The following is a 23,749-nucleotide window of genomic DNA, read 5'->3' as shown; positions in this document are numbered from 1 at the left end:
CTATTGTGAAAGGTGTTGTTTCCCTAATTTCTTTCTCATCCTGTTTATCCTTTGTGTAGAGGAAGGCCACTGATTTGTTTGAGTTCATTTTATATCCAGCTACTTCACTGAAGCTGTTTATCAGGTTTAGGAGTTCTCTGGTGGACTTTTTAGGGTCACTTATGTATACCATCACATCATCTGCAAATAGTGATATTTTGACTTCTTCCTTACTAATTTGTATCCCCTTGATCTCTTTTTATTGTGGGATTGCTCTGGCCAGGACTTCAAGTACTATATTGAATAGGTAGGGAGAAAGTGGGCAGCCTTGTCTAGTCCCAGATTTTAGTGGAACTGCATCGAGTTTCTCTGCATTTACTTTGATGTTGACTACTGGTTTGCTGTAGATTGCTTTTATTATGTTTAGGTATGGGCATTGAATTCCCAATCTTTCCAAGACTTTTATCATGAAGGGGCATTGGTTCAGACTGGAGCCTAAGGGAACCGGAGCAAAGATGGCTCTCCTGCCAGCTCATGCCTTGAGACTCCTCCCGGGTGGATAACCCTCCTCGGGTGGGAAAGGTGCTGGGTGATTAGAGCCAGAAATGGGATCTTTCCCATAAGCTGTGTTGCTTCTGCAGGCCGTCCTCTCCCTGGCAGTGCAGCGGAGCAAAGATGGCCTTCCTACCAGTTTAGGCCTGGAGAGTGCTCCCGGACAGACTCCCCTCCTTGGGTGGGAAAGGTGCGGATGACTGGATATCTCTTCCTTTGAATAGTTACAGTAATATTGGTTTTTAATAATCAATTATTTGGCTAGTGTTTCACCTTTATGTAAATGAAATTGACCACTGTGTCTTTTATGTGTCTAAATGAATTTGTGCAGTATTTTGCCTATACAAATAATTCTAGATATTTACTGTGTGTATATTTCTAGTGTAGTTGAATAGTTTTCTGTTTTATAATTACACAATGTATCTATTTTATTATTGATGTGTAATAGAGCTTTCTAGTGTTTGATGATTAAAAGAAATATGGTTCCTTTAAATCATTGATTTGCTGAAGACACAATTGTATTTTTATTTATATGTAGATCCTAAAACAAAATTTACCTAGAGATGGCACAATGGGTGAGTTCAAACTGTACCCTATATTGGAAGGACAGAGATGACTCTGACATGGTGTCTTCTTACATAATGCATGTGCCAAGACATATGGCCTGCCTCCCAACAAGCCAAAATCCATAAATGCTTTTAAACCTCATTATGTGTCAGACACATCCAACCTCACGTGTACCTTCTGCTGAGAGGTATCCACAGCAGGTGCATCTACTTCCAGCAGCATGCTGTGTGTTCTAAGTTATTTCAGGGCCTCACCTTCATTTCATGGTCTGACCTTACTTTTCAGGTGTCATTCAAAGGTTTCTAGTGCCTTCCAGAGGTGGTTATTTCCTCTTTTGGAAGTCTAGTAGAGCTAAAATTTCATGTTCTTGGGCAACATGGTTATTCCCTTTAATGAGTTGTCTATTCAAGTCTTCCACTCATTTTCTGTCATACTGTCTTGTTTTTATTGGTGATTTAAACACTTCCAATTAAATTTTGAGATGCATTACAATTTAATCTAAGAAAAACTTACAAGTACCAACAAACAAACGATGTTTCACCTGTACATCTTTGATTAATTTTTAAGTGGTCAAACTTAGTTGATTAGTTACCTATCACCCTAAAAATAAAGATTGCTTTTCATGGACAAAAAACTGTTTCACCTAATTATTTGTGTAACATTACATTTTATCCTTTGTAGTATTCTATCAAGTAGTTTATTGATACTGTTCCTTTGTAATCATTTATTTATAAATAGAAAATGACTACCAGAGTCTGATATTCATTTTTGACACTGAAAATGATTTTATATTTCATTTCTTCATTCATCTTCATCCCCAGTTAGATAGTCTAACACCAGGCTCCCAGGTGACCACTGAAGAATAAGCTTAGTATGCTTCCACACCAGAAGCATGAATATGTAGAAATCACTAGCATTTGTTTAAAGTAGACTTACAGAAATATATATTTTGTTAGACCATAAATCAGACAAAAACAAAAGGGAGAAATTTATAATACGTTGTGCCTAATGCTATTACTAGATACTTGTGGGCCGTGAATTAATTTTGATTCCCCGGACCAATGCATTTGTGTGAAAAAAAATAGCAATTCTCTTACACTATTTAAAAATAAGATAATATCACACCCAGAAAAAAAATACTCTAATGAAAGTGGCATTAAAGTTTTAGGGGATATCATTAATCTAACCAATAATTCATCAAATTGCTAGTGCTACAACTACATTGAGTCTTGGTAGCAGATGATTTTTAAAGTATGAGATTTATATTTAAATGAGTCATGTAAGATCTTTCTGCTAGCTACTCATTGAACTGTAAATCTTTTCCTCTTCCACTTATGACACAATGATGTGTTGTAACTATATCCTCACAGTTTATTATGACTCATGAGGGTTTGTTACTCCTTACAGAAATTGTGTGGGAACATCAAAAGAAAAAAAAAAAGTTGAAGATTGGTAAATTGCTCATACATCCACTGTATTAGAAAATCAACAATTTAAACATAAGTTTTAGAGTTGAAATACAGTTTTTCCCCATTATTCCAGGTTTAAGGAAGGGAGCACCATCTAGGAAGAAATTAAGGACTTTTTGTTGTTGTTGTTGATGTTTTCTTATGTGTCTAATAACAAAACATGCAAAACCTGATTTTTATGAAATTTTAGATGTTATCCAATGTACTTCTCCTTTTTGTGGTAGAGAAAATAAGATATTAAAACACAAAGGTATATATATTACTCATAGTGCTAAGCTCCCAGAAACATTATATCCTAGCAAGTGTTTTTTGACAACAGGAAATGGTGTTGAGCAGGAACACCCAAGTCACATTGGTAGCTGTGAGTCAGAACTGTAGTCACCACAGTAATAAGGTCCCATTCTCTATTGCTCATGGACTGCCTCATCATATGGTCCATTATTTTGACTCATAAGAAGCATGATATTTAAAAAAATAAATCTTTTCTTGCTTTTTGGGGTTGTATTTACAATTAGAAATGACAATGACTAGTGCAAAGACAACTACAAAGAGGGTAATACAATGACTTGGAAACCATGAAGAAATTGTTGATGTTCAAATCTAGAGAATCATGCAAATAAGAATCATGGAAAGTAGAACCATCAGGTTTCAGATTGAATCTTTTAGAAATATGAAGCATAATATTAACACACAATGGTGGAATATTAATAAAAGAAAGAAAAGGAATAGTAACAGAATACTAAGAATAAAGTCAAAGCAGTTAAATCAGACATAGGTGACTACTGAAATGATCATTTAGCTCTCTTGGAAATTTGGGGAACAAAATATAAAGTACATGAAAAAAGTTGCTATTTCTGAAAATTATCACTGGAGATATGAGCAATTCTGAGCCAATATAAGATCAGAACACATAGCGAGGGAAACTGTGATCTTAGTGAAAAAATGTACCTTGTGGTTCTAATGATCTTATTAGTTTTCATTTATATTTTGTTTATTTATATTTTTAGTAACTGACTTTAGTGTTCAATTTTGTTCACTTTTTAAATTGTGGTTTTGGCCCAAAACTTTTGTTCACATTTCTTGGTTAAGATCTCTTTTAAATGTTGATGTTGTAGTAGCTCTTGGTTACCATGTGTCTTTCAAGCCACAAACTATATAAATGTTAATCGTTTAAAAAGACCTTTAAGGTGGTTCTCTGTCTTCTATAATGAAAGGTAGTTAGCTCAATCCCAGAATTGTCCTGTAAAGCACTCTCAATGGGTGAGCCAAATCTAATATTAGTGAATTATAATCATCTCTTAATGACATATAAATCTTTTGGTTTTAAAATACCATTTTAAAGTTGTCATTAAACTAAGATAGATTTTCCATTCTTAAGACATTTAATGACTCAGGGTGGAATTGACCCAGTTGGAAGATTGATAAAGAATCAACTTATTTATGTCTCCTTAATGAACATTAAATGTCTTTCTGAAGTGATGAAGTAAAGGATACTAAAACTGGAGATCTGAAGACAGAAAGGAAAATGAAAATTGTACTGCATGTTTATCTGGTTCCCAGAACAATGTAATCTCAGGGGCAACTCTGCAGGGATTGTAAACCTTAAAAAACAAGAATATCCCTAATATCAGTGAAAACACAATGATCTCAAAAACCAGAATTTGGACGTTACTCAATGATTTCAAATATTTTCTCAATATTCCCCCCTGAGTCATAAGGAGTAAGGACTGTCTCAGCCCCTTCTATGGTATCTTGTCCTGTTTCTTTCCACAATGCATGCATCCATCTCTGCTTTCGTGTGTCTTATCAGGATCTTTTTATTCCATCTCATGCACGCTTCTCTATCTTCCATTCAATTTAAATACAAAAAAAGAAATTTTGTGGCAATGATCACAAAATCTGCCTTTCTTTGTTTTGTATTCACTTTTGACTATCAACAGTAGATTCCAGAATCTTCAATTTACTGAAGCTTTCAGGCCCTATTTCTCTCCATTCGGAATATTACACCTGACTCCAGACTCCAGATCAGTTTCCCCTATATTATACTGTTATTCACACATGGGTGAATTTGACTTAACAATAAACCCACATGAGGAAAGGAAAACAGACTTAGATCTCAGGATCAAAGGAGACCCTTCTATTCTGCTCATCTTGAAGGACCAATTGGTCCATTTTTCTATCCTCAACTTTTCAGTTATTGTTCTTCCTGCATCTACAGTGAGCTTCCTTAACTCCAAAGTATTTTATGTGCCACAAATCACAAAACTCTGCAGGTGTGTTTTTCTTTGCCTGCACTTTGCTTTTGTCCTCTCAGAGGTAAAGGAGGAAGAAAAGGTGACAACAGGAGAGCCATGACATGGCAGCGGAGAGGATAATGTCTCTATTCATTGAGACATTTTGAGAAATGGCACCAGTAGAGAACAATTACACAATTACCCCATATATATATATATATATATATATATATATATATATATATATATATATATATATATATATGTGTGTGTGTGTGTGTGTGTGTGTGTGTGTGTATGAATATATATTCATACTCCAAATGAAAAATGAGAGAATGACCTAATCTAGCATTTATCTATCCCATATAATCTGATTCAGAGGAATGAGTTTTTGAAATTTTAGGGATGTCACCTCCAAAGTTTGCAGGGAACTCGGCAGGATGGAAGCTTTTGTAGGAGCAGATATTCACTCTGCAAACAGTCTGTCTTCTCAAAGACATAACAGTATTTTTTTATATGATATTTCTACTGTCTAGACAAAGATACCACCCAATGAATGGTCAGCTTCTCTACTTTAGAAACTGGCTAGAGATGTTCATCTCATCTGCAAAGCACCATTCACAGCATCAGCAGACTGATGCTTGCTTAAATAACCATTCCTGTAGCCTGAACAAATTGACATACACAATGAACTGGAATAATAATGGACTGTGGGGAAATGGGTTCACACTAAAATATTCTATAATCCAGGATTTAAGAAATCAACTGTGTGCACGCCAGTACGTCTCCTACTTTCATGATCTCTGTATCAGCTCCTGCTTTCTGACCTCCTTAAGTTCCAGTCTTGACTTCCTTTGGTGATGAACAGAAATATGGAAGTGTAAGGTGAATAAACCCTAACCCTAACCCTCCCCAACTTGCTTCTTGGTTATAATATTTTGTGCAGGAATAGAAACCCTGACTAAGACAAATTGGTTTCAGGAGTGTGGTATTCCTGTGACAACCTGACCATGTTTTAGTGACCATGTTTTACAGAGGACTGTGGAACTTTGGGCTAGAAGAATCACTGGATGTTAAGAGCTCTGTAGGATGTTCTGTAGGAGCTTGGAAGATAATATTGAGAAGAGTGCAAATGATAGAGGCCTGGCTTGTAAAAATTCAGAGGGAAGATTAAAGACTCTTATCAGGACCATGTTGGTTTGATTGTGAAGATTCTGTGGTTTTGGTTAGCAGGGGGGCTGAAGTGTCAGCTGTGATTAGCAAGATACTAGAACTACTAAAGCAAACCTTTGAGTTTCTGGGACTATTGATGATGGTTAGCTGGAACTAAGAAATTAGTGGTGCCCAAGAAGAGACCTGCATCACTGAGGTCAAGTCTTCTGGGAAGTATTCTTTGACAGCCATGTTCCAGAGATAGTCATGATTTTTACTTCATGCTGTGGCTAGACTTGGTAATGGGTAAGAGTCACCCAGGTGGTACTGGTTTTGAAGTCATGAAGGGGTCATAAATAGCCTCTGAGGCTCAGCACTGTGAGAAGCATGGAAAACAATTGATGTAGGTGCAGCCTCAGTTGCAATTGATGGCCCAGGACTGAAGGGGTCATGCAAAGGAGTTGAGGCTTGGTACCATGAAGAGAGTCTATGAGAAGCTATTGTTGAAGCCTAGTTGCAGCAGAAGACAGCAGACAGCATTGTTTTGGAGCTGACAGTACCATGAGATGACTACCAAGAACAGCAGCAGCGGTGGAGTACAGGCATCTGGAGCCTAGAAGACAATGTGTGTGCTATAAAGGGCATAGTTGGAGAAGTGACCCAAGCCCTAGGAGGAATCCAGAAGGTCATGAGTGGATCCCAGACATTCGATGGTTGGAGTTTGATTGTGCTTTTGATTGTGACTCTGCTCTGGTATTTTTCCACCTTGAAGTAAGAAAGTATTTTAGTGGGTCCCACAGTTAGGAGACTTTTAATGGTAAAAAGACTTTGAGTTTTAAGAGATTGGATATTTTAAAGGGTTTGGAATTTTAATATGTAAGAATTTGCAAAGACTGTGGAACTTTTAAAGTTACTTAGATCTTAGGAATGAATAAGAAAATAAAGTTTGAGTTTTAATAGTGATGTGTTTGTATGTAAATTTGACAAGGGGTCAATTTTACTGGCTCTTCTTGTGTGTCAAGTTGTCACAAGCTGAAGTTGTCACAGAGAAAGGAGCTCTAGTTGGGAAAATGCCTCCATGAGATCCAGCTTGTAAGGCAAGTTCTCAATTAATGATCAAGGGGAGGGAAATTGTGGGTGGTGCCCCAAGCCAGAGGAAGCAAGCCAGTAAGTCACATCCCTTCATGGCCTGTCCATCAATCAGTTCCTGCTTCATGACCTGCTTGAGTTCTAGTCCTGACTTCCTTTGGTGATGAACAGCAATATTGAAGTGTATGCTGAATAAACCCTTTCCTCTCCCACCCCTCCAAAAAGAAAGAAATCGGTTGTGTAAATGATTGCAATGCTAAGATTTGTCACCTCAGCCAATCCCATGTCAATAGTTTGCAAAGTATTGGCAAACAGAAATCTTCCCAGGTGTGCTTAATGGGTAGATACAATTAGGTGGTAATTAAAAATTGAGTGGTAAAATGCTAATAAATTTGATTCTAAAGTTGCTTTATTAACTTGAGCAAGCTAAATACTTGCTAAAACAAGGACAATGCTTTATGAAGTGCAAAATGGACACATTTTCCTGGAACTCTTTAAGGTGATCATCCACCTAACTTCATCTTGAATGATCATCTCTGAGTGAAATTAGTTGAGTGAATTTTAATGAGGTTTTAAAAAATGTTGTGATTCTGAATTAAGTGTTTCCAGAAAGGACAGAGCTATCAGTGTGGCTCTAAATTCTTAGCATAGTTCTCAAGTGGTTACAGGGGGAAAGATTCAGCTGCAATGCAGTTTTTAGGATATAAACCTCAAATTGATGGAGGCAATTGCTTGCTTGATTTGGTTGATACTCAGCCAAAATCTATGAGCTCACATTCATCGGTATTAACTATATTTACTATTACCAGACTGGAATTTGAATCATTCAGTGTGTAGTCCTAATAATAATGCTATATGACTAAGGGATGCTTCTTCAACATTATTTCCACCTAATTTATAATCAAGATGTTCAATTAATAATCTCAGCACTTTACGCAGTGTTAAGTCAGCTGAAAAATATGTGATTTTTTTTCCACTTTTCATTTTTTACAATGCTGAGGAATGCATGATAATGAGACAAAATGGGGTGTCAGGAAAGCAACAACAGTTGGCAGAATAATGGGAAAAAGGAGGATTTTAAGAAAAGGGCTGAAGAGTTGATTGAGCTTTGTAAAATATGTCAAGGTACAGAACTATTGCAAATATAAAGTCGCTATGACTATAGCTCAGTTAATTATTAAAGATTGCTTTCTAAAGAGCACTGATGAAGTTGATAAAAGGTGACTTCGTTATCTGATATCTCTGCAGCATCTTCTAGAGAATGTCTAAGACTCTTCCAATGCCTTTGCTTTCCCACATTTACCAGCATTATTATTATTTTCTTCTCCCTTTAGTCTCAAAGTATTACTTTTTATACCTTACATTAAGATAATTAGCAAATATTAATTCAGGTTGATTTAATTGCTTAACAATTTGATCAATATTAGTAAGATATAAAGAATATTTCCCTTACTGTTAATGGGTTAAAAAGAAGCAATGTAATGAAATGAAATAATTATTACTATTGACTGATCTCTTTTGTGTGAGTTAATTTTTTTTTTTTTAATTCTTAGAATCTTAGGAGGTAGCTACAGACATAATTCTCCAAAAAGCCAGGATTCAGAAAAGTTATATGTGAACTGTGTTTTCAACCGGACTAGATCAGAGAATCAGCTTTCAATATAGAGATAATATCTTTTCCAGGGAGCTTTGCTGAGATTAGTTGGATTGAATTATTCAGACATGAGAGAACAGTAACCTACAAAGGGACTTGAAGGATGGATGCCACACAAGTTACCATAACGTCATCCGCAACAAGAACAACTAAAATACATATAGGTGTTAGCTGGAAAATAAGTTACACTGCCCACGTTGTACTTCTTTCAAATATTGAATGATGCCAAATGAAATGGCACACTGCTGACCTGCTACTACTTAACCCAGTATTAATACAGCAGAATTTATCTCATCCCCACCATTTAGATTTATGTAGGGAATCTTCTCCTTGCCTGGGTGATTGATCAGGATTCCTGAGAGATTGGATAGAAGGCTGCAGTCAGGGCTAAGGGAAGGTGTTCGTGGACTGGCGGCCAATATGAAACACAGTTCAGCCTTCTCCTGATGGGGATTTGGGTCTTTGAGAATATACGGATAAAACTTGGAAGGGACAGGCTAAGGAAAAGAAGTCTGATAAAAATCAGATAAAAATCATTAAAGAAGGGTTTGTGGGGCACAGGAGTCAAAGTATAAATGCTCCCATCTATATTTTGTCTGTTCTTTGTTTCAAACAAGGTCTGAGCAGAAGGCTACTTACTCCATCATGATGACTGAATTAGGAATAAAGTGCTCAGCATTTTGTAACCCTGCCCTTCCTTGGTGATCCAGAAAGTCCTTTGTCTTTCGGATCTAGTTTTAGCATACTGTTTGATTTATCAGGATCTGCTGAGGCATGCCTATTACTTCATATGGTGAACAAGCAACTGAAGATTTGTATCTAATCTCCAGAGTTGAATACTTTGTTTATATTTATTCATAAAATATTGTTTAAATTGCAGAGATTTATTTTTGTGACATATCTAGAGAGGCAGAATAAAGTCTTGGATAACGGTTAGTCAAATTCTCCACTTATTTCACACTGTGTAAGCTGAAGCAGAGCCAGATCTAGTGATGTCCATGTGGTAACGAAGAACAGTGACATCTTTTCCCAGTGTAACACATGACATGTAAATAAGTCAAAAGAGAATTTGTTAGGAATGCAGGGGGTGGTCTGGTTTTTCATTAAGTATTTCCAGTTAGAGCTGGATCAGATTCCTACCTAAATGGCTTTCAACTGAGATGCTGCTGCAAACTCCCCCTAGCTCAGGAGCCATATACTCCAGGAGGCAAACAACAGATATCCCAAGTCTGTTGCGAACATTCTGGTGCCACCCATAATGATGCAAATCCACATCTCTGACGGGAAGAAAATATGATGTTTGTTCTTTGATTAGAAATCACACTTATAAAATATTTTCTCCCTCTATTTGGAAAGAATGCAGGCTCACATGTGTCAAGATCCACCGGTAGAGGTGAGAGAACGTCAGGTGTTTATCCTCTTCCACTTTGCTTGAGATGAGACGTCTTGTTCACTGATTCCTAATGGTGCTTCATGACTTTAGAGTCTCAGAAAGTCCTCATGTCTCAGCCTCCATCTCCTGGGAGGAGCATAGGAGGATTATGGTCACGTGGGCTAAAGCATTTGGCTTTTGGGGATTCACGCAAAGGTGATGAGGTCAGACTTGCACGGCAAGCACTTTACCCGCCAGGTTTCCTTGGCAGACCAATAAGAGTTTCTTAGACAACTATCATGAAGGAAGGTGGGGCAGTAGAAGTTGAAAGGTGATTACCACCATGTGCAAGGTCAAGTTCCCTGAACAGTGTTTATAACAGACTGACCAGAAAGAGATCCCCAACTCTATATGGAGGTTGTCAAAAGATTACTGTGGTTTTAGATCTCTTCATCAACATCACCAAAACCTTAGATTGAATCTTTCATACATCCAGCCTTAGACAGTTTTTATAGTCTTACTAGATACTTCGTGAATCATAAATATCCACAGGAACTAAATCTTTTAGCGTTGCTCAGCTCCCAGTCCCAGGTATTGCTTATTAAGAAGCTGGGATCATATAGTCAACAAAGGTTAAAAATATAAGAAAAGGAGAAATGGAAGAGGAGGCAAATATTGAGAACTGGTATCTGAAGCTTTGGGAATGAATCTTCAGGGCCATGTTATTTTGTCTGTAATAATTCTGACTTTTGGAAGACGCCAAGGTGTAGTAGGTGTATCAGAGGTTACAATTCTTTCCTCCCAATTGTCCCTGGTGACATTAAACATCACAAACGCTTTAAATTAACTTCTTCCCCTCAATACATAAAAATACTTAACAATTGCTTATGAATTGCACGCCTTGACATACTGAAGGATTATTCAAAATCTTTTTGTATTTGAGATAATGACTTTCAAACACTTTTCATCTGTGTCAATCAAATGCAAATACTCTGTTCATTACAGCAGAGGTATTAGTAATGAATATGTAAAAAATTTAGGAAGGAATATGTGAAAATAAAATGAGGGAAAGCATATTATCTGACTGTGAAGTCCCACCGCATCTATGAGGCCTCAAGCAGACTTTAACTAGGAAACTAAAGCTTGCTTAATCCTTCTTTGTTTTCATAAAATACCATGGCTGATGAAAGTACCAGAGAAAAAGAAAATAACCAAAGCAAGCCAAATGACCAATGAGGCTCCATCAACCTGTCATAAATGCTACTCACCTACTGTCTGACTTTGCATACCACTCTAGTAACTGTCTCATTTGTCACCTAAGACCTCACAGTCACCACATCTCAGAGGACACCTTTGTTAACCTTTGCCTCTGGAGTCTCTCCTCCCCATCAGTGTTTCTGTATTCATTTCTTTTGTTGATTGGCATGACATTCTATAATTCCAGCACTAGGGAGGAAAAAGAAGTTTTCCCAATAGAAGGTCACTGGAATTTGATGACCACCCAGTCTAGTTGAAGTGGTATTGTACAATTTTCTTGAGACACTCAATCTCAAAAATTAATGCTGAGAGCTAATGTCAAGAAACAGTGTTACTCTTTGGTCTCCACATGCATTTACATACAGGTGTATAATTACCAAGAAACATATACATAAGCTACTGTATACAGACACTGGTAAACACACACACACACACATGCACACACACATACATACACATACACACAATTTTATTAGTGGCTCCTATTTGTTGTAATAAATCTAAAACATGTTTCTCTTCCAGGAAGCCCTTCATGGCTTCCCTATATTGTAACAATCTATACAAGGGTCCTTCTGGCTTGCATTCCATGCTTGCCAATAGCTTTGAACCTTCTTTTTTTCCTCATTTAACAAGTCATACTTTTAAAATGTACTCATCTTAAATACTTACCAGTTTTATAATGTATATCTCTGTTAGGATGTGACCTAATCATTTACTGCTAGTCTTTAATGCTTAGAATAAATCTTTATTAAATAAGTGAAAGTACTTATTTGTTCACCATTTCATATATTTAATTTCTAATCTGGAAAGGTAAGATAATTGAACACATAAAATGGTTGTTACAAAGAAAATAAGTACTATAAAGTCTCAAGAGACTTGCCCACCTGCATATCTAACTCATTTGTTGGCTTTGTGTTTGGGGGGGTGCTATGAATGCCTCAGAAATATCATTATATTACTGAACTAAAATTCATCAATTGCCTTAAATCCAAGATCTTATATACTATGTGTGTGGTTTCTGGGACATAAGGAGTGGGTATAAAATATGTCTTGCAATTGGCATAGGATGTTTCCTTAGATTATTGTCATTTTATCATTTTGTCTTTTTGCTTTCCTTAAGCATTGGAAAGTTTAGAAAGCATTTTATATACATTTATTTATTTTTTTTTTTTGCTTCTTGATTTACTCCTCTCTTATAATTTTAGTGCTAGAGATATAGAACATGATGTGCCAGTATAATAATGCCTAATTTTCATCCTGTCATTATGATCCTTTCTAAATAATTTTCCTTGTGGTAATGAAATAGTTTAGATTGAGACTATATATCTTAGACAATGCATAAAACAGCTTTTGAAAACCTTTACTAAGTCTGAAGTATTTAGCTATGAATAAATACACTGTCGTTTACTGGCATAACCTCTTTAGAGGAGCAAGAGGGCCACAATATTTGATATGGCGTTTCAAAGCCTACCTAACAAAGTGCACAAGAAGTTAGGATATTTCAAAATGAAAACTAGCATAATTCTTTTGGTTTGATATTGCCCATATGCCATGGCGGTGAGTCTCCTTTCTACCTATGAAGAGTTTAGAATACTTTTATTTATTTTAATATTTTTATGTGTATGGATGTTCTCCTTGCAAAGGTGTCTGTGTACCACATTTGTTCATGCTGTCCATGGAGTCTTGAAGAGGGCAGAAGATCCCATGGGACTTGAGGTACAAACAGTTCTGAACTGCCAGGTGGGTGTTAAGTTGGGAAACTGGGTCCTCTGGAAGTATAGCCAGTGCTCTTAGCTGTTGAGTCATCTCTCCAGCTCATGTATTGGAACACTGAGAACATTTTTTGTTGCTAGTCAAGAGACCAGGTTCTACTCCCAGAGTTCAGGACTTGATTAGTATGACCTTTATAGCATTTCTCAGTTTCTGGCTGGTTCAGAGGGAACATTCTTGGACAGCTCTTGCCCTGTTTAATGAGAGAGAGAGAGAGAGAGAGAGAGAGAGAGAGAGAGAGAGAGAGAGAGAGAGAGAGAGATCTACTAAATATTATGTTTGGCATGTTCTATTAAAATACCTAGTTATTTTCCTAGGGATTAATTGGAAGTTACAAGTTCCAGATAAGCCTGTTCTTGAGGATACACAGTCTTGGTGGAGTCACAAAGGATGTATCCAACTTCCCAGCTCACTGATTTGACAGTAAAGGATTCTTGGGTGACATTTCAGAGCATAGAGATGACCCTAGAACACCCCTTCTCCCAACTGTGCCCCTACCTCCTGCTGAAGCCTCTATTTCAAAGCAAGTGAAACTTTCTGCACAGCTATGCTCTTCTGTTACTTGCACCTCCTGAACTTGATTATTAACTCACAGGAAAGTTTTAACATGGAAGAATAGTGCAAAAACCTCATGGTTTCTTGCACTTTCCTGGTTTGAGTTTCAGTAATACAAACATATTATGTATCACAGGTCTTTGATTGGACTTTTATCAACCCCAAAGGAAGTAAAGATGAATGTCAAGTATACGATTAGAGAGTCAGGAACAAATAAAGTAAATGCCACTTTCTTGGATTGGGTCAGTCTGGCATTAGACACTGTTTCAATTAAATTTTAGTATTCCATGTAAATTTTAAGGTTAGTTAGAAGATAAGTGAGTGATGTAAATATGTTTCTTTTTAGGACTGGCCCCTGAATGTGGATTAGTAAGAAAGTTAAAATAAAAAGTTTTATAAGTCCAAGTACTTCTTCAAGAACTATAGAGAAAGAACAGCCTTTCTTTGATACTTAGCAAGTGTTGTAGAACTCACTCTATCTCACACTGTGCTTTTGTGTCTAAAAAAGTCAGGATACAAATTATCTCTGAGTTACCTTTACGGGGATCATGGGTATTTATCCCAGGCTGCAATGTGTGGTCTTTTACTTGCATGAGCACTCTTAAGAAGAGAGACAAAGTGGAATTTTAAAAGTAGAGCTTCAAAGCCTATATAGCGAGGCAAACAGAAAGCCATTTGATTTGGCCACTTCTGTGTCTTACGGATCAGGCTATTGATCCATCACACATAGATTAACTCCGATGTGCTGCTACTCATTGTCTGAGATAATCTTGTATTTGCTTGTACCACTCCACCTGGTTTCTTGGATAACAATGCCTAGGAAATGAGGGAGGCTGTGGCAAAGCCCTGGATAAAGAGAGCCATCACTCGAAGTTTCTCTTAGCTCCCTGTCGTCACCGCTTTTCTTCCTTCCACCTTTCATTTCTCTGTTTGCAAAAGAAAAGAATTAATACAGGAGAAGTTTTTAGGTCTGAAGCAGGTTTCATTGACTGTGGTGGTTTTTTTCCTCAACCTATTCTCAGCTAAGTGGCAGGTCACTGGGAAACTATCTATATGCTAAGTTATTCTTTTGGTAAAGGCTTATTGAAGGTGAGGATTAATATTTGGTAACTGCTGAAAAGCAGGCATCTTATATATGCTCCCGTCATAAGCCCTTCAAGGCTGTGTATTCCCATCATTGGATTGAATAACAATTTTAAACATCCAGGACTATAATTCATGCTGTGAATGAACCAAGCTGGGATGCTTCACTGTGTGCCTCTTTCGCTATTTCCAATATCGTTTTTCCTTGTGCCTCCAGAATGACTTCACAGCACATCACACTTATGTAGTTTCTCACTGTTTTAGCATGTTCCAGTAATCACTCCCACATCCTTGTATTTGTTAGTGTACTGGAAATGCCATTCACACCTTCTTCCCTTGGCTGGCCATGGGCTGCATTTTTCCAAGTGTGAAAGGACTAGCCATGTGAGTGAACACATGCAATTTATACGTGTTATAAATGCAGTAGTGACAGCAATATGTGTCAAAATTTGGAGACTTGTTTTTCAGGCTCATTACTTATTAACTGGGGACCATTTGGGGACCATGTAAGAAGTTTTAATGAATATTCCTTAATATAGAAGCTAGTATCACTTACCAGTTGAGGTTTTTTTATTTTTTTATTTTTTGTCATTAGATGATTAACCCCTGATTCTCTGGGTAATGCAGATATGCAAATATACCTCCCTTTGCATATACAATTGCATGCTATGACATTTGTCTCAGAAATAATATGTAACAAGATATTTTCTGGTATTTGTGAGGACCTAAATTTAATCCATAGGAGTAAAATGAAATAACAAAACAAAGTGATGAAAATAAAGGAAACAGATTCTGAGACCATTTCTTGTTCCTCAATTTAGTTGATATTTGATTGGCACATTACTTTTGATGTCTATACATTTTATTTATGTATAGACATAAATAAAAGTGATTTTATACAGTTTTTATGCAAATGGTCCATCTGTCCATATGCTAAGAACCAAAAAAGATAATGCTTATGTCCCTAAAAGCTTGCATATTATATGATTAAAATATACTATTAGAGGTAAAGTAAGTAAGAACAGAGTGAAGGTAGACTAGATTATCTACTTTTGGTCTGCTGGGCCCTGGAATGAGCATTTATTAATGGGTATTCTCTTAAGAGTATGGAACAGACTTGTAGAACATGAGAGCACATTCTATGTACAGAGAATGAGAGAGAATTAGAGAAAGGTTCAGAAGTGTTTATGGTAGAGAAAAATAGAGAAATAAAGAGGACAAAACAAGGAAAGCAGTTGATGAAACAAAATGGGAGATTTTCAGATGTGTGTGGATAATATGTCCTGGGAGGTCTGCAGAATAAAATGTTTATCCTGCTCTTTTTTTCTCTCTAATTGAAATAATTAACTATTAGAATGGTGTGTGTGTGTGTGTGTGTGTGTGTGTGTGTGTGTGTGTGTGTGTATGTTTTGGTTGAAGGGAATCGATAAATTCAGTTGCCTGTTTCAAAAGATCATTTTGATTTCTGCATAGAGCATTAGCAAATGGTCTGTGGAAGTAACAGTGGAGCTGGACAGGAAGCAATTTCATTAGCTGGCTTGGTGATGTGGAGGGTAGAGGAATGGAGAGTTTGAGGCTAGCCTGGTCTACAAAGTGAGTTCCAGGACAGCCAGGGCTATACAGAGAAACCCTGTCTTGAAAAACCAAAAAAAAAAAAAAAAAAAAAAAAAAAAGTTCAACCTAAATTTAGGATATGCTAAGTTTAAATTAATGAATGCCAGGTTATTTGTCTGTCGATTTGTTTATGTATTTATTTATCAAATTAGTACAAACTTTAGTAATCTGGGACAAGGGGAATGCAAAAGAGAAAGCCCTCTATAAGATTGATCTGAGATTGTGTGTTTAGGGGTATTTTTTGACTATTGAGTAATGTAGGAGCACTCGTGTGAGAAGGAAAAGCCCTAGCAGAGTGGTCCTGGCCTGTATAAGAAAGACAGAAAAGCCAGCCAAGGTAAAAATCCAGTAATCAATGATCCTCCCTGATCCCTGGTTCAATTTCTGTCTGCAGGTCCTACCTTGGTTTCTTCTCATGACACATAATAAACTGACATAAGCCATTTCTTTCCAATGTGTTTGGTCATCATTCCATAAAATCAACAAATGCAAGCTTGTATATTGAGAAAAACTAAAAACAGAAGTTAAAGCTGTATAAGAAACAGTCTCTAGTATAGAAGAGAAATGAATATCTTCTGAACTTATGGAAATCTATTTTTTAAAGCAAAGCATCTTATATTATAAAGTCTTTTTACAGAGGACAAATATTAACACGTGGTTGTCAAACTAAAGATCAGCTATGTCTGAAAGAGAACTTGGTAGAACAGGGGAAATTTCAGACACTGACAATGACTAGAAAGAAAACAGAAACTGAGAACAGGACTTTATCTTTCGGTTCTATGGAAATATAATTGTGTAGAAATTGATAGAAGATGAAAACCAAATGATGTCAAAATCATTTTATAAAGCTGGTGACACAAAAGGAAGCCTTTATCATCAAGGAAATGATGGAATATTAAAGAAAAAATTAATATAGTGGGTGAGAGAAAAATTGCAGAATTAAAGCACAGGTCTGGATACCAGAAAGGTAGTGAAGATTCGTGGACAATTGTGAAACAGTATGTAAGCTAGGTGAAGGAATATAAAGGAAATAAAAGGAAGACAATATAGGCAGAGATATGTTACATGATGAGATGACAAGTGTGGAAATTATTTTTCCTAAGGAAATTGAATTGGCGTAATGATCTGTGTACAATGAATTGAAGAATGGGCTTTGTGTATTTCATAAGGAAGCAGCGTGTATTATCACAAGATCATTTTTTTGTTAATAAATCCAGGAAGGAAACAGGTTTCACAGAGTCTGGGCAACTTGTAGAATTCTCATTCATGAGAGATGGTTGTGAAGGAAATTTGCAAATGTATGCTTATATGAGAGAATCATGAAAGTTACATAGAGTCAGGGCAGAAATGATGAGGTAGGTGATTGTGGTGGCAGAGGCTGGAGAAACTGCTTTTCTGACTAAGGGGATATGAATGGCCAGAAGTTGTAATCTGAGATGAGATGCTGGATTTTATATTTCAGGAGTACTGGAGATGGCAGGGTCTGGATTTTAAAAGGATGGGTCATTCTATATGAGACCAAACTCGTTCCACATGAGAAGTAATTTAGAAGATAGTGTCTGGTCTAATCAGCTGACCCGAAACTCTCTAAGGTTAAAGGTGCCCTGTGTAAGCAGTCAGCTAGACCTGTTCCTGAGGCGATCGGCTTATTGATTTTTTTTTTCATATTATTTCATGACATTTTATTCTATATTGTTTGCTTTCTTTCTTTCTTTTTTTTTTAGTTGTATATAACTTTGTGATGTGTTCTCATCTCAGAACAAGACGTATCTCTCATTTTGAAGTAGTCTTAAAGTAGCCAAAGAAAAATTCTTACTTTATGTAACAACAACAACAACAAAAAAAAAAAAAAAAAAAAAAGCTAACGAGAAATAGCAAGGAGAAGTTGTAATTACCCTTACCCAGTAATAAATGAGTACATGGACAAGTGAATGGGTATCATTAGCATTTTATGAATGAAAGGAGTTACATGAATTTTAATGCATTTATTTATATACAGAATAACTCAAACTTCAAGGATAAATGACTCAGGATTACACGGCTTATTAGGGAATTAAATAAGACAAGATCCAAATACTATGGCTAATTCAGTTTCTACAGAAGCTCTTTAAAATACATGGTCTGCAGCATCAAATACAGTAAAATGTGCGGAAATGGTTAATGTTCGAACTTTCGTGTTGTTGATTAGATAACCTAATGTGTAAACTAAAGAGAGCGAATCCAGCTTCCCTCAGTATTTTGAATTGTATCCACCCCTATTTTATCTACTTTCACAACAGAAATGCATTCAGCCATCGTGTGAGTTTGTGATTTTGCTAAGTGAATTACTAGCTAGGAATCTTTCAAAAGGTGAATCAAAGTATTATTTTACACTCTAATTTGAGGAAATGCATGATCACATGGAGTTGTTACTGGAAATTGGGAGAAATGGACACATAGCATATGGAGGGGTACAGTGTTAGCTTGCACAATCAATGCCTAGGAGATTTCACCTGTGGTCGTGTACTCCTGATTCACATCTCATAACTATTAAAACCTGATATTAGATAATACCAGAGTATCTGTCCCCAGTTAAGACAGGAGTACCAGTCTCTCCAGGACAACTTTTCCTCGGTTAATTTAAAAAAAAAAAAATCTATCAAGCCTGCTACTTAAACACCAATTGCCATAAATTACAAACTTCCTGTTCACGATGCTATTGCTAACACACAGATCATGAACTTGATTTTGCTCATTTGTTTTTTAATTTAAAAGATATGAGAACTCACTCGTGTCATTCTTTGCTTCCTCGCTTAAGAATTCCCAAGCATACAGTAAACTCTGGAATCCAAAGGACTAATCAACTATAACCAAAACCCATGGTTTAGTTTTGGTTTTGTTCGAAAAGAATGACACTGAACGCAAGCTGTCAAGGCAAAGAAACACAAGCAAATGTGAATTCAAAAATAATGGCTTGGGAATATTTTGAAATTCTGTGAGAATGCATTATTCAGAGTGGCTGAGACCAGGGTGTTTATGTTTCAGATTTGGCAATATTTATAAAGACACAGCGAGACATATGACAGTGACGATTTTCTAAACACAAAGATCATCGTGTTTCCTAGGAAGACAATATGCTGAAGTCATTTTGACAATCTCGCATATGCTACACATTTCAAAGTGTGAGGTATTTCACTTTTTGTGCTATGTTAATGCAAAAAGTTCACACTTTAAAGCATTCTGGATATCAGGTTTACTGGATAATGTATTCACACACTGCAATGTCTTTGATAAAAAAATGTTTACGATTGTTATCAAGTATGGAAGAGGGATGAATTATCATTTTACCACTGAGTTCTGCTCCTTTCATCTTCCTTTCAGCTACCTCATAGACATGTCTAAGAAAACAAACATTTAATAAGTGTTGTGTTATCTCCTTTTTTTTTTTTTTTTTTGGTTTTTTGAGACAGGGTTTCTCTGTATAGCCCTGGCTGTCCTGGAACTCACTTTGCAGACCAGGCTGGCCTCGAACTCAGAAATCCGCCTGCCTCTGCCTCCCGAGTGCTGGGATTAAAGGCGTGCGCCACCACGCCCGGCGTTATCTCTCTTCTTATAGTCTCTGGATCCTAGAGAACACACTACAGAAGAAAGTGTTCTAATCAGCTGAATAGCATTGATATAGTCATGATTTCTTGCATTTAAAATGAAAATTATAGATGATATTAAACATGATCCTTAAATATTTATAATTTAACTTAAATGGTAAGATATTCATAGAAATAATACTTACAATTAGTAAAATTAATAAATATTTGAAACATTTAATGAGCATTTTAAACCCTACATCTGAAATGATGATCATCATGCATATCCGTGAACAGGAAATTGTGAAAATTAGGGTTAAATTAGTCTTAAAATTTTTTATAGCTAGTAAACATCATAGTAATTATTCAATTTAAAATCACCATTTTAAAAGAAGATACTCATGACACAGAGAGTGTTGTGACTTTTCCCTTAATATCTACAGTATTAGATAGGTTTAACTTGTATCAAAGGAGAACAACCAAGTTACAATCAATAGAACATAATGCCCTAAGTTTATCTAATTCATTCTTAATGGCTTTCCTATATAAATGTGTCCCTCTGACTAAAACAAATTTACTCTTCAAACTTAGTCCATTTGAATCTTGTATGAACATGAAAGCCATTTGATTAACATGAGGTACTTTGTTTCTGATGTTGCATGAAAGAGAAATCTATCTTTAGCAGTTACCCAAGGAGAATAAGACACATTCTCTACCATCTTCATCTTGCACCTAGACATTTTCTTAAAACAAAAGTGCAAAGATGCTCCCAGGAGTCTCAGAAGGATCTTTTATACTGCTTTTTGTCCCAGAGCAAGAGTTGTGTGTTTGACATGAGTATTTGGCATTGTGCAACTTTGTCAAGCAAATCTGCTTCAGAAAAGAATGAGAAGTTGGATAGGAGAAGGTAAGTGGGATGTCTCTATCACAATCCACTTAAACTGAAGCCCACTGCCGTAGCTCTAGGCTCATCAGGAGCCACTCCCCTGTATCAGTGAAGAAAGGGAAGGTAACAATGGGTCTTTTAGAATCACAACATGGAATAACTACAAGTGGGTATGAGCATGTCAGACGGAGTCATGAAAAGAGCCAATCAAAGCAGTCAATTCCGCTATGAGTTCCATATCACTGAGGCACACCTTATACTGACATTTAGGACAGGTCTTCATACCCTGACAAAATGCAAGGTTTGGTGGGCAGTTAACTAAAATGTGTAAATTAACCAGCATTTTTACTAAAAAAGGTAAGGAAATGATATGTAACCCATAGCATGTGAAATAAAATCTGCATAGAGAAGTAACAGGCAAAGAAGTAAGTATAACAAGGTACTCGAAGGATATAAATGCAAAATTGGTTTTCTATTTTCAATAAAACCTAGGAAAATTGCAACATTTCCAGCCCCTAAAAACCACGACACATAGGACTATATATACAAAGTATACACACACACACACACACACACACACACACACACACACACACACACCAAACTATAAAATGAATCACTATAGCAACAGAAATGCTAATGTGAACAGAAGAAAGCTTATGAACTACAAGCAACTACGAATTGCTGAGAAGGGAAGAAACAGTCTCCTCCCCAACGCCCACAAAATACACCAAATGTCTCTCCAATATCAAATGGTTAGCCTTAAAAACATACATACAACTAAAAAACAGGTTGAGCATGTTGTATTTAGGAATTACAGACACACAGACATGGACACGTACACACATGGACACCCGTGCACATACATCCACACACATGTACACACACATGCACACATTTGTGACAAAAATTAAAGGAAAAAACCCCGTGAATTTGACAGGGAGCAAGGGAAGAGTGCCTGAGTGGGCTTGGAGGGACTCAAGGGAAGGAGAAATTGATGGAATTATGTTGATATCCAAAAATATTTTAAAACTGTACAAATATGAAGCTTATTCTATACTTCTCATTAAGTTTTACTAAATTTACACATAAATAATATTTATGCATATTCCAAACATTGAATAGAGCTATTTTTAAGACAGAGTGCCTGAATGAATAACTTCTTACCCTCTTCTGATACAAGGACTTTCCTTCCAGAGGTCTCCCATAAAGCAGAGCAAGCACACTGTAGAATTGTTGTCTGTTTTGGCATACAATAACTTGCTGGTGAATCCCGTGAGTGAAACTTCATTCCTTTGCTAGATTTTAAGTTCCTTGGTAATAGCAGCTATGTTTCACTTTAATTTTGCTCCATTGCAGTGACTTATTGAGTTTTAGGGATATTGAAGAAATGCAAGGAGCTGACTGCTATGGAATTATTAAATCTTGCAGATCTTTAGTCCAAAAGAAGAATTCATCTGAATTTCTGGAGAATGGGGAAATCATAGAAACATGATATAGAGTGTAACTGAGATTTCTATTCGGAGATGAATGTTGATACAAGATCTTATGTAGCCGAGGCTTACAACAAACTCACTATGTTGAGACTGCCTTCTTCAATTCAGAATCTCCTGCCATCATAACAGATGTCAGGACCGTTTGTGCCATCATGCCAAAAAACCTTCTTCGTTTATGATGAGTTTCAGTGAGGAATGGATTCTGTAAAAAACAATTCTGCCCTTCGTTTCTTTATGTGATTCTTAACATTCTGAATTCCTTCAGTGTCTTAAATTGAATCGCTCTTGCTATGGTAGATCATAGTCTATTCACATAGTTCTAAACACCATGACCATAGTGTTTATGGCTTCCTGAAATAACTAAAATAAAAGTTGTACAAAGAGAAAGCTCCACTTTCTACTTTATAAAACATTTATACCAAGTATCTCAACACATCCTGGAAGAGCCTTCTGATTATTCCCTAACAACATGCCTGTGCAGACCCCTCAGGCCCGTCAGGTCTTTGAGACAAGAAGATGAATTTCTGACACTTTCTTTACGGAAATGGAGAGAGTCACTGAGAAATTGTCAAGGACACATGACCAGTACTTCAAAATGTCACAACTGCATTAGACATGCTGTCACACTATCGACGGTACACAGCAGAGTCCCTCAGCTGCCAATGAGGGTGCTGTAAAGAGATTTGGCAACATCTGGATGTACGAATTCAGAACTTGGGGATAGAAATTCTCGCATGGTGGTAAAGTCCAGGGGTACTCTGGAACATTGCAATCATAGGAAAGGTCTCAGCAGCAGAAGAATTCTGTCACCCAAACTGAGGCAGAAAATATTGTTCTTGAGAAAGAAGGAATTTTTTTAAAACAAACACAAATCCCTATATGAGGATATCTAGACATATAGATAGATATAGATATAGATATAGATATAGATATAGATATTCCTTTCTTCTGTATTCAGGGTAAGGCAGAGTCATTATTCCTTTGTCCAGAATTCACCCCTAAGTCCCTTAAGCTACACATAGGGTAAGGAGAAAAGCTATTTAATGATGGGAAGTGCAAGGTTGAGCCTTAAGGGAGTATCCAAATTCTTCCACCTAGATGGTCAAGCATCCTGAAATTCTACTCTCTATTATATGCCTTCAGAATAATGAGGCTAGAATCCAAGTCTTTTTAGAGTAACCCTTTGTTAGTATCCAAGAATATGTTTTTAGCAATGCAAAATATAGGTAATCACAATTGTCTCGGTTTACAAGATCATGTCGGCTTCCATGGCTAGACTCCATCATGACTTGCTCAATTTCTTACACATTTATAATTTTAGCATTTATAGGATCTCACTGTTGATTATAAAGGATTCTGTTGGCCTCTACACAGGAATTCTGAGGCATAAGCTGGTCTAAGCATAACAAGTCATGAGCCACTTCAAAGTCAGACTAAAGAACAGAGTCAAAGCAAAA

The 23,749-nt window shown here is 36.5% G+C and overlaps 1 long non-coding RNA gene across 1 annotated transcript in view; it reads right to left on the bottom strand.

Moving 5' to 3' along the window:
• The window catches only part of LOC110332850, a 23,495-nt gene extending 1,009 nt beyond the window's left edge, over positions 1-22,486 (bottom strand). The window contains exons 1-3 of the long non-coding RNA XR_002381042.1: positions 22,373-22,486; positions 16,749-16,858; positions 13,050-13,288 (exon numbers count right to left, since the gene is read on the bottom strand). This is a non-coding gene — a long non-coding RNA (uncharacterized LOC110332850). The remainder of the gene's footprint in view (positions 1-13,049; positions 13,289-16,748; positions 16,859-22,372) is intronic.
• Positions 22,487-23,749: the final 1,263 nt, after the last annotated feature.

The sequence above is a fragment of the Mus pahari genome, chromosome 15 (assembly GCF_900095145.1).
Source record: "Mus pahari chromosome 15, PAHARI_EIJ_v1.1, whole genome shotgun sequence".
In the NCBI taxonomy this organism is placed as follows: Eukaryota; Metazoa; Chordata; class Mammalia; order Rodentia; family Muridae; genus Mus; species Mus pahari.
Note: the sequence above shows the minus strand (reverse complement) of the source record. Positions and strands in the feature narration are given on the sequence as shown.